This window comes from Palaemon carinicauda, chromosome 34 (assembly GCF_036898095.1).
Source record: "Palaemon carinicauda isolate YSFRI2023 chromosome 34, ASM3689809v2, whole genome shotgun sequence".
Lineage (NCBI taxonomy): Eukaryota > Metazoa > Arthropoda > Malacostraca > Decapoda > Palaemonidae > Palaemon > Palaemon carinicauda.
In genome coordinates, this window is record NC_090758.1 from 58,970,702 (window position 1) to 58,971,143 (window position 442).

The following is a 442-nucleotide window of genomic DNA, read 5'->3' on the forward strand; positions in this document are numbered from 1 at the left end:
GCCTTGAAAATCGAATTCCAAAACCAAAATGCAGATTCCTTTTGGATTTCACTACTAGCCGACTCGCTAACTCTGTCCAAGAGAGCCTTGAAGTTGTTGGTATCATTCTCAACAACGTATCTGTGCGAGAAGGGGTTCTCAACTGTGCTGGGGATGAAAACAAAAAAGAGGACTCGCTTGAATGTTGCAAACGATGCCAGGCTGGCACTTTCAACCACGAAACCAAGAATTCCTCAACTAGCTTCAAATATGCAACTCCAACCATCTCACTGATGCTTTTGACATCTTTGGTAAGTCATTAGAGATGCAAAATGTACTAATAAAATAAACAAAAGAAATTATCTCTAGTGTTTTAGTTTAGCTATATATATATAAATGTTGACAACATTTTGTGAAAGGGGTAACATGCTTAATGTGGCATGCTAAATTGGGTAACAAGCTG